General features: G+C 39.2%; 1 long non-coding RNA gene across 1 annotated transcript; it reads left to right on the forward strand.

Moving 5' to 3' along the window:
- Positions 1-4,028: 4,028 nt before the first annotated feature.
- On the forward strand, positions 4,029-7,000 carry LOC113310540. The gene is made up of 2 exons (XR_003341202.1): positions 4,029-4,898; positions 5,141-7,000. It is a non-coding gene; the product is annotated as an uncharacterized LOC113310540 (long non-coding RNA).
- Positions 7,001-11,189: the final 4,189 nt, after the last annotated feature.

The following is an 11,189-nucleotide window of genomic DNA, read 5'->3' on the forward strand; positions in this document are numbered from 1 at the left end:
TCAGACGGGCGATGAACCGTTGAAGTCGACTTAGGCCACCGACTCCAATGTCAGTGTACGAACCCGAGGGGCCGAGACAGTATCGTAATTGTCGTCCTTCCCTGTAAACAGTTGATATTTAATTTTGACCCTTCTTTAGGGTTTAAAAATAATGTCCAAGAATGTCCAAAAAGTCCAAAAATAAAAATGTCCAAAAAGGAAAAGAAAAATTACAAAAATAACACCCTAGTTACAGTTTCTAAAAATAAAAAAAAAAAAACTATATACAAAATCTTAAACTTCACTCCTTTAAGATTCCTCTTTTCTTTCCTTCTTTGGCGATGCTTTCCTTTTATAACACTTTTTCTTCCCTTGTAGCTTCGCTCCAAATCTGAAAAGAATCGAAAAATACCAAAACGCGTAAAAAAGAACAAAAAATAATAAAAAGAAAAAGAAACCCAAAACAAATCTAAATACAAGTCCGCGTCGGCGGCGCCAATGGTTGATGTAGTTTTTCAAGTGGTAAATAAAGTTCGTTCAAAGACTTGTAGAGATCGATTTTAGACTTAATAAAAGAAAATATATTCAAGGATTGTCACAAATATCAAGAAGTACTGAGACTCAGGATTCCACCAAACTCATAACATAAGGTTCAAACGTTAATTCTTTTAACAATTATAGCTCAATAGATAAAGACATGGACTCTTATTTTTGCAAGGCAGATTCTCAAAATATTAGTTGTAATTCCTAAGCATGGGACATCAACACATCTAAGCAAGCATGACCCATCAGATGAGATGACAATTAATTAATTAAAATCATAAATCAATTTTAATTAGTGCAAAAGTCATATAAGAATTAAATATAATTACCCACGTATGATTTTAGGCTTCCTCCGTCATCCCAGCGTTGGGGTTTAGATCTTCATGGTGAAAACACGCTCCAAAGATATAAACATGGCTCACAAGGTGTTTTTAGTGAAAAACAATATAGTGCAGCGAGTTTGTAACGGAGATAATTGTTACAAATCCCACTGTTACAGAGAAACCCTAGCAGAAGTGTTGCGAACTCAAACTCAATTGTTACAAAACTGTTACAAAGGTATTGGATTTGAAAGATTAGGTAACGGTTTATGCGACTTTCTTTTTCTGCGGTTTGCACTGTTCTTCTTCTTCTTCCCTGGAACAGCAACAAGCTTCTCTGCAACTTCACCTGTAGCTACCCAATCACCTCCGTTCGGTCCCCCAACTCCCGATAGACTCTTATTTGGACTCTCACCTCCTTATATATCCACCACAACCGATTATAACTCGATAAATATTTCTTTTCTTCACATGAAAGTCTCGGATTTTTCTTCCTCCACAGGTCACGAGAATAACTCACTTTTAGCTTATTTACGCGTTTCCTCAGTCAATCCAGGCTGTCCAAATGTGATTGAATCAAATCTCACATAAGAGATTATTTCCTCTTCTTCACGTATCTTTCCATAAAATATCAAAACCAAACCCAATATAAGCTACTCCCTAAATTATGGAAGTAATCGACTTCTCCGCAAACCAAATCAGCTAACTTTCATGTTTTCTTTCACGCAACTTCCTTTATCATCCAAACTCTTCCCAAATAGCAGAATATAATGCCAACCGTTAATACACTTTCCCAAGTTTCACGTAATTTCCCAAGCCAACAAAATAAACCCGATATACTTTCACTTTCCCTGATTCGCCTAGATATGCATGGAAACTTGTTTTTCTGCGTATCTAAATCCTATACCATCCCTGTTTGACCAGACCAGGCCCAACCAACCCATATCAACAAATAAAACCCGATAAAATGTCGTCAAACTCGACCCATGAAGTTATGCAGAAGTTCGCAGGTGGAAGACGTGTTTTCCCGGCAAAACTGTGATGAAGATGGGAAGCCCCCTAACTAGAATAGGGTGCCATTAGCCATGGGGTGTAAATAGCAGGTATGGGGTGCAAGTAGCCATGGGCGCCCCTTATCAATTGGTTTCCCCTTATCCATATTGAGAGTCTGAATAATAGGGTACCTTTATCAACTTTTCGAGCAGATTTCGCCGTAAAAATCCATTTCTCCAAAAACACCTACAAATACATAAAATAACAAAATAAGCACAAAATCGAGAATTAACAATATACTTAATTGAGAAAAAATAGACACATAAATGCGTCTATCAGTTACGATCTTTGTTACCATCTTAATTTTGTCATCTAACTTGATACCATTTTTAGCATACTTTCATTCGCCTTTCATCTTGTGTTTTAAAGAATTATTTTATACTACAAAATGCATGATTGGTCCAGTTTACTTATCTTGCTTTGAAAAGAATTACAATGATCTTTGTTAATTCACGACTTGAAATAGCCAGATGTGTTAAGAGACTCTGTAGTTTCTTTTGGTTTTATCCAGTGGACTTTTTTTTCTTTTTTCCTTTACGAAGCATTTCCTTTATTTAGCTTTTATTCTTTTGCTTGTTGTGTCCCATAAAAGCCCCTTCAGATGAAGGTGTCCTGGTTTTTAGTTGGATAAGGAATGTGCCATATATTGTCTTGAAATTGACTTGACTTCCTATTTCCAAAATGTGTTTACGTATTTCATATATTTAAGCTTCAACATTACAACCCTAACCTTTCTCATGCAACTGGATGACAAGGCTTGAAGATGAGCAACAATATAACTTATGATGAAATAGCATTTTGCATATAAATGAAAGTATCAGGTTCTTTTGACAATCACTTCAGAATCGTCAGAGTAACATCACGACACTACAACTGTGGAATAAGCAATTGAGGTAGGGGGTTTTCTTTCCCTTGAATTTCTTGTTTTACATGTATTAATCAAACTGATTTGGTGAATTCTTCCTTGTTAGCATAATTAGTGGGTTGAGATTATTTTGGGAACACTATGCAGTTTGCTTAAATTCCCGTTGTTAGGTACTGGAATGCCTTTGTTAATGGATGACTCCATACAAAACTTGTATTTTATCTGTGAAAATATTAGTGAGGTATTTCAGTTCATGTATTTGTCGTATATAAATATCTTATGGGTTCTTTTTCTACAATGAATTAAGTTTCTTCTTAAATTTTTTTTTTTGTCAAACATGCTTCTCTTTATGACTATGAAACATCCTTGATAGCTCCTGTACTGAAGTTGATATTATATATTGAGCAAGAGTTTTAAATTCTCGCCCCTATCTCATGTCTTTCCTTTACTGTATTTAACTAATTTTATTTTTATCAATCTTTTGTTTTCGAGTGACGTGATGGGAGGTTTGAGCTTGCAAGTCGGGTGGATCCCGATCCGGCGGAAGTCCAAATTTCCTGTCTGTTACATAATTAAATGAATCTAACTGTGTTTAAAATAGAGTTGTTCAATTGTTCACTATCTCATAGAAATATATATGAACAAATTGAATCGAAATCGGTTTGATTCGTAATCGTACAAAGTACTTATACAAGAATCAATTCATGAACATTAAGCCAGGGTTTGCAAAGATTGCATTCCTTAGATCATAAATGTTTTAGTTCATGAGTATGAGAATCATACATGACCGATTCTAGAACTTCACCACTGTGTTTGCCAACTAGATACGTGTTGATACATGAAAATAATTAACCCTAAAAGAGGTAGCCCCTTAGCCTACTAAAAGTTCCTCTTAAGAAGAAGGAACTTGGGGACTAGGTCCAACCCATAAGATAATGGATGGACCTAGCCCAAAAAGGAGAATCTTGAAATAGTTGGGTCTCATCCCTAACAACATGGGCCTTTGTTTTCCTAGTTCTTTGATAACTTGGAAAAGAGGAAAGTGGTAGTTTTGTAATATATTAATCTTATGAGTGTTTATTCATAAGGAAGGGAGGAAGGATTATTATAAAAGGGAAAGAAAGGAAACTTAACAAGGGGGAACTCATACATTCTCTCTCTTTACCTCCAAGAGGATGGGCTTTATGTGACTTGGACTTGCTCCTCTTTTCCACTTTTACCGCATCAACATTGCAACCATAGTGGGAGGAGTTTAGTTTCTCGCCCAGCAAGACCCGTCCGTCCCTAATTCTCACAACTTTGCATTTATCTCACCTCGTTTCTCCTGGATTTCCGCGTCATCCCTCCCAGCCGATAATTGAACTTGCGTCTATCATCCGTAGTACTAGTACATCTCGAGACCATACCATCCGGAGTTCCAATTCTTCTCTTATCCGCAGTCATCTACATCATCAACAACGAGCTACAGGAGCAGTTACAATCATTAGCGCTTTGAATCCGGAGAATCTACACCAAGATCAACCCGGGTGATCTTCTAATCTTCCGAGCAGCTTCGTTCTTTCCGCTTACTTACGCCGCGTCACACTACAACCGCTTCATCCCCCCATTGCATCTAACTACATCAACATCGCCTCCCTCTTCTTTGCTTGTACATGACGGGATAACCAAATCGAGCACCAACCAAATCCAGATAGGAAATCGACTACCATCAACTCCGAGGAACAACATCCGGTCGGTTAACTTGATATGGGAAAGCTCCGCACCAAGCACCGCCGCTTCACCACATCAGCACTGCTGAACTACATCAGCGTCGTCCGCTAGAACAAGGGCGACTTCTTCTCATATCAACCATCATTCTTTTGTCCTTTCTGAGGAACAATAACAACAACCAAATCGGAGATTCATCAACAAAAAATCAATCGAACAGATAAAGTTCAATTTACTTGTTGTCATTCACCGTAATAATTGATTAATTTCTGGTTTTTTGGAAAAAATATTTTAGGGTTTTCATAGATTCAAATTCGAGATTTCTTTCAGTCTACGATCTGATTTAAAACCTAAGACCCAATTTGCGATCATCATCTTGGGAAAAAATCTTTGGAATACGACAAAATTATTGGAACTGCTCGTCGTTGAGAGTTAGTATATTTCTCAAGCTTTCATCGTAATTCAAAATTAGAATTTAGTTTTGAAAACAATGTATCTTAACTTGAAAAGCCATCAAATTATTTTGAATTTGATTCATTTTCGATTTTATGTAATCCGCACTTATACTTCTATTTGAGACAAATTGCTTCAGTTCTTGTATGTAGTGAAGTAATAAGGCAATCAACTGTTGAATTTCAGTAACTAATTTAAAATTATGGTTCCCTGTTCTCAGAATCATTATAAAGGCCTCTTGAATCGGATTTTGATTGATGAAGAAGGAACTTGTGAGATCAAGGAAGAGCAATAGATGGAAATTTATGAATGCATGATCACTTGAAGCTGCAGCTGCTTTGATTTTCCATATATGGTTTGGTTGATATTGTTATTGCAGTGCTGAAGAACACTGAACTGAAGCACAGCGAGAATGGAGACAAGAGAGGTGATTAGAGCTGGTAGTTGTGTTGACTGATACCAATTGCAGTTGAAGGCACTGGTGGTGTATGCAGTGGGTTGAGGGAATAAAGAAAGGGAAAGGAGTTGAAGTTGTTGTTGTTGCCAAGGAATGTTGTGTGCAGAAGGTTAGAAGTGGCATTATTGCCTTCAGTTGGGATGAGAAGAACATGGTGAAACTGGAGTTGCAGCTCAAATGGAGTATGGTTGTGTGCAGACTAAGTTGGTGCTGTGATGGCAGTGATGAGCATATGGATCTGAACTGATTGGAGTGGTAATGATTCAGAGGGAGCTGAATGCTGGTGCATAGAAGACTCGGAAATTGGGGTTAGGGATTAATGATTGAGCCGCAAGATTGAACTACAATGGATTATTGTCATCCGTTGAATCTCTGGAGTTCAATCTGTTTATCTTTGAATACAACTTAACAATGATGTGGTACTTACAATTTTTAATTGCTGGAATCAGTCTCGGCTGCATGATATTATGATTACTGATCTAAGAGCAGCACAGCAAAGACAAGAACTCAAGCTTTGGCTAGATGAAGTCATTCATACAAGTCCAAACTAGGACCCGAGATTATAACCAGCAATATCACAATCTACCTGACCTCGACAAAAGCTAAGTATTACTTTCTTAAGCCAAATTTTTGAAAGAATATCGGAGTTACATAACTATTGGAAGTTATAGAATTTCAGTCAGTACACACTTCTCCTTAACCCCTTTTATCTTACAATGCATGCAAACTTTTGAGTTTCAATGAAAACAACATGATATAAGTTATCTAGGCAAGCACTAAGCTGCCTTTTATTACCATATAAGTGTCTCACCATATCTAAACGTATAATTGAATTGCCTTATAATTAGAATTAATGCTTGAATGCTAGAGAAAAGTTGAACATCCTTATAATGAAAAAACATGTTTAAATCATAAAGCATGAGCTCGCTTGGTTAGGTACAACTGTTGCATGCGGATAAAACATCTATATAATGAACTAGATGATTAAATTTGCTCAACTAGTATCTGCCATGTATATCTTGCTTGAATAACACAAATATGCTTTTATATATCTCATACATTATGAGTTGGTCTATTGCTTCTAATTGCATCTGAGTAATGTTTAATGTTATACCTCATGAACTTGATATGAAATCTTAAGTCTGAAGGGACTCACATAACTATCTATGCTAGCAATGTAAAATCTAGTGAGCTGTGTACTTAGATGAAATAAATCGAGCTGAATAAGCATTTAAATATCTCTTCTAAAAGCATGATAATCTGTTTACATTATTATACATGATTCCTGTGACACCTATCTGAGCTGAACTGCTCAAACATAATTTTATGAACTTACAATTTTAAACTTTAATTTGTCACCTATGAGCTGATTTGCTATATGAATCTGTCACTTAAACTAGCTGACATATTTTAACTAAGCGACCTGAAATTCTGTGTCACCTATGAGCTGACTATTTCCAGAATTGTTAATCTATGGCTTTAAAGCCTAACTCTACAGCTAAGAATCTGTAGCTATGAATATCCTCAAGACCACCACCTAAGCTAAGTGTGTTGTATAGAGCTTGGAACAACTGCGCACCGCTTAACGCCACAACAACGCCCTTCATCCATAACTGACTGCCTTGCTATCTGATCCGTCAAGAGGCTAAGAGTTGTCCGGAATTGTCACTCGAGGAATTGCACCTCAACTCCAACCTACGCATATCAATATCCAGTTACCAACCCCAACAAATAGAAGCAAGTATCAGCCAACTTAAAGCTCATCAGTGTCATTCAAATGCATCTTTGCTCTTGCCTGCATAACCATGCATGGACAACACTGTGGATACCAATATTCTGTGGAGCACGTGTCACGATCTTAGTGGCCGCACATATATTCAACTGTGTAGCCTTCGCTGAACTGAGAAGCCTAAGTAGCAAAGGATACCTCCGCGGATCTACTTTATCTCATCCCAAGAAAGAAGACCTAAACGGTCAAGATAAGAATGGTAAAAGCCTAGTCTACAAAAAGGCAGCTGGCGAGGGGACAGAGGTAGATGATGCATCTAATCAGCATCAAATGCTCAAATATCTTATTTACACGCATGAATCAAGGCATGTTGAGAGAGAAGGCGTGGCAGAACCCGATTGGCGGAAGCTGGCGGTAAACGAAGGTACAACCTGTACTAAGGTTGGGTAGTTCCCGAAGGAACGTGGGCCAGCTGAGGTGGCGAAATACAACTGGAGAAGGTACGCGGTGGACGAAGGTACCATTGGTACGAAAGGTATATCAGCACACGATGGACCTAGAGGAAGCAAAGATATACCTGGAGCAAGAGGGGCTATAAATACCTAGCCTCACCAACAAACTAAAGGCATTCAATATCTAGGAGAGAAGATCTAGTCTTAAGCTTATACCTCTTTAATGTTTAGAACTTAAGTATTTACTTCCACTTGAGTTCTCTCTATTACTTTGGGAAGCATTTAAGATCTTTGTAACCACTTCAAACTTAATACAAAACAATCACTCATTACCCCGTGGACGTAGATAAATGTCGAACCACGTAATCTCTTGTATCTCATGATAACTTAGAAGCTTTTACATTATATTTGTGTTCTTCGTTATTATTGCGATCTTAGATATCATTTATTACTTAGCATTATAAGTTTAACAGAGGTATAAATACTGCGTAGTATCAGATCCTCAGAGCTGTATACATTACGTAGACTACGAGAAAACGAGTTGTCACAATTTGGCGCCCACCGTGCTTTGCTCACGAACCTGAGTCTAGACACAATTTTACATTTAACTTATACATCTTCTGAAACGAAGAGATCTGTATTCCAACGATGAATCTCACTCTCTAGTGATTCGTTCATCCATTATTTGTGTATGTTTTTTGAGTTCATAGCCTCTAAAAACGTGCCTCATTACAGATCCACATTTTTTTTTCAAAAAACATACTCACAAAACGCCAAAATGTTTGTTTTATACTAAAACAACCCTTCTTAAACATAGCATATTTTAGATCTGAGAACATTTGACTGACAGAGGAATCTCAGTCGAATTTTAAAGAAAAAAGATTTTCTAACGCATTTAATAGCCTTGTTTTTCGCAAGATCCGACACCCTTTTTCATTGGTTTTCAATGTTTTAAGGTTGTTTTTTCCAAGGGTGTCATAAGCATTTAATACCCGTCTGTCAAAAACGTTATCTCAGTCCTTTTTCTGAAAAAGCTGCTTAGTCGTCTTCCGTGTCAGAGCATTAATTGCTATTTTTAACGAAGATACCCAAGTAGCAGACTTTTTCGCCTTTTCTGTGACCGCAGGATAACAAAAGCCGAAGGCATGCAGAAACCAACTGATGTACCAACAAGCTCACGACCAGCTATCACAAGAGGGAGATCCCAAAATCCGTCTCAAGCAAACCAAAAGAATGAAGCGGAGGACAGACAAAGCGAAATAGCAAGAAGAACAATTGCTAACAAATCACCTATTCCTGCTGAAGGGATGGGGTAGACATCGGGAGCCCAACCAATCTACGGCATGCCATTACCGGAGCACGCTACAACTAAAAAGCCACCTGCGGCCAACACAGGGTTACCCAGAACCTTAGCTCCTACGGGACGAGGGTTGGGAAACCTAACCCCAATTCAGATAGATCCAGACGCGCCAATTGTAGATGAAGGAGTGGAAAAATCTGAAGATCCAGCACTCCTCAGGGAGGTGGAGCCCACAACGAAGACCAAATGGTGGCACAAATAGCAGCTTTGTTACTCCGTAACAAGGAAAACGAAGATGCAATGCACGATATGGCCTAGGAGAACCAGAACCTCAAAGGTATGCTAGACATACAAATCGAAGGTTCCCAAACTCACCCTCCGCAACAGAGGCGTGAAAACGGAGCTATCTCAGGAAGACGAAGGGTGCATCTTAACCCACCAAAGACAAATCAACCTAAGGGAGCAAGGAGAGCGCACCATGATCCAGACGAAACAGATTCAACATACAAACCCTCTCAGATCTACTACGACGAAGCATTTTCCAAAGATGCTCACAATGTGAACATGGTCATGGAGAAAATGGAGAAAATGCAGAAGGAGATCCAAGGCCTAAAAACTGGCCACGCAGGCGCAAGACTAGAAGAAGTGCTACAAGAGGCAACCACGTCCCCACTATCTTTTCGCATTTTGAGGGAATCAATTCCTCCGAAATGCCCGGTACCTACGTTCCAAGCATACAACGGTACCTCAGATCCCGCAGTCCACCTACGATATTACACTCGTGTCCTTGCCCATTGGGAAAGACACGAGGTGGTACTTTGTAGGTACTTCCCAGCAAGCTTAACGGGATCAACATTAGCCTGGTATGACAACTTACCAGCGAAATCAATTGACTCCTTCCAGCAATTATCTACGGTGTTTTTGGAGACATACATGTACAACAAATCAACAAAGGCAAGGTTAGATAGGTTATTTTCTTTAGCTATCGGACCCAGGGAAACACTGATGCAGTACACAGACAGGTGGCAAAAGACATGCCAAGCAATTGGGAAAGTCAATCCAGAAATTAACATAAACTGCTATAAGTACGGACTTGATAGAACCTCATCCATCTTCGTGGATCTTCACAACAGAGCCCTCGATTCCGAAGGCGAGCTCAGGGTTGTCCAAGACCGTTACATCAGACTCGAAGAAATCCATAAGGACAACCCCAGGGCACAAGCAAAGACAACAACATCTCCACAGCGAACTAACTCTCTGGAACCAATTCCGGAGGTACCTAAGCGAAAAAACGAAGCCGGGGGCAGGACCAGCTCTCGAGACAAGCGATCCAAACACGGAGATGGAAAAAGGGGCAAAGGAAGAGAAGAATTATGGATAAAATCTACACGAAGTTGAATACAAATTTCTCTCACATCAAGGAGGGAGCAAAGCCAGGCTTTCCTTACCCTAATACTAGGGGAAAGCAGCCAGAAAAGACGAAGGAAGCTAAGGAGTACTGTGTGTACCACCAATACTACGGACATACTACTGATACATGCTACCACCTGCGCAACGTGATCCAAAGATTCATCGACGAAGGCAAATTCATTGAGTACGTACAGCTACAGCCAGCGGAGCCTGAGGAGATCCCAAAGAAAAGGGTAGAACTACCTCAAGATGGAAAATACATCAACATGATCACCTTCTCCAGTGGAAGCCAAGAAGAAATGCTCGAAGACATACTCGAGTTAGATCGAAACAGAAAGAAGATTGAATCCCATGAAGTGTTCAAGCTAAGTGGACCACTCACTAGCACTTTGGAGGAATGGATGGACAAGCCATTAACCTTTTCAACAAAAGACGTCAACCAGGAGGTTGAAATGCACAACGATCCACTAGTGATCACTCTTCCAATATACAGATTGAATGTTACGAAGGTCCTCGTGGATGGGGGCAGTTCGTTAAATGTGTTATTTTACGAACCCTACCTACGCATGGGTTTGACAGCAGAGCAAATGGATTCTTCCACTTGCACAATATATGGTTTTAACGGAGCAGTTTCTAGACCAAAGGGATAAATCGTCTTGCAGGTACATGCAGGACCCTTAGTAACCAATACACGCTTCTGTGTGGTAAAAGCACCTTCGCCCTACGATGTAATCATGGGCAGGCAATGGGTCCATAAATTGCGAGGAACAACTTCGACGTATCACCAATACCTACGCTTTCCTAAACCTATGGGTGAAATGAAAATCAAAGGCGACCAGCAAGACGCAAGGCTATGCAATCTAGCGGAAATCAGACTCAACGAAGAAAGAACTACTGCTCAACAGCATGAAAGAAAGATAC

The sequence above is a fragment of the Papaver somniferum genome, chromosome 9 (assembly GCF_003573695.1).
Source record: "Papaver somniferum cultivar HN1 chromosome 9, ASM357369v1, whole genome shotgun sequence".
Taxonomy (NCBI): domain Eukaryota; kingdom Viridiplantae; phylum Streptophyta; class Magnoliopsida; order Ranunculales; family Papaveraceae; genus Papaver; species Papaver somniferum.